Here is a 582-nt window from a genome sequence, read left to right as displayed (position 1 = left end):
AACAGTTTCGTCTTCGTTTCTGTATGCTATCGGTAGACATAAAGTCTGCCCTCATAATTTCAGTTTCCACATTTGTAGGGCTCGAATATTTCTTGTTGACCGTCGCAACGTGTTTACCTTTGGTCATGCACAGGACACAATGCTAGCTAAGCTTTTCATTGTAATAATTAACTACCTATGTACACGCGATTAGGTGCGGCGCGCATATACGCCGCTATAGCTCAGCGGCAGAGCACTGGTCTCGTAAACCAGGGGTCGTGAGTTCGATCCTCACTGGCGGCTTGTAAATTTTTTTATCTTTTTTCCTGGCTCATTCAGGAGAAATTACACTTTAAGTACGCAGAGATCTCACGCATTATTTCGTCATATGTTCAGACACCTCGCTGAGTCACGCTACCATACGTATTGTAACAAAAGCGCGCGCATTTAAGCGATTGCGTGTTGCTTTCATTACAAATTGTTTGCCGCTCGTGTTATATTTCAAGGCTTCTTTTGAAAACCAAACTTTGCGTTTTAGCAATGAAGGTGGGCAAAGAAGACTAAAAAAAAATGGAATCTCGGACGCGGACATATTGGTCACGT

General features: G+C 43.0%; 1 non-coding gene across 1 annotated transcript; it reads left to right on the top strand.

Moving 5' to 3' along the window:
• The first annotated feature begins 210 nt into the window (after window positions 1-210).
• Window positions 211-282, top strand: TRNAT-CGU (transfer RNA threonine (anticodon CGU)). The gene has a single exon. It is a non-coding gene; the product is annotated as a tRNA-Thr (tRNA).
• Window positions 283-582: the final 300 nt, after the last annotated feature.

The sequence above is a fragment of the Amblyomma americanum genome, chromosome 4 (genome assembly GCF_052857255.1).
Source record: "Amblyomma americanum isolate KBUSLIRL-KWMA chromosome 4, ASM5285725v1, whole genome shotgun sequence".
In the NCBI taxonomy this organism is placed as follows: Eukaryota; Metazoa; Arthropoda; class Arachnida; order Ixodida; family Ixodidae; genus Amblyomma; species Amblyomma americanum.
This window is presented reverse-complemented; position numbering and strand designations above follow the sequence as displayed.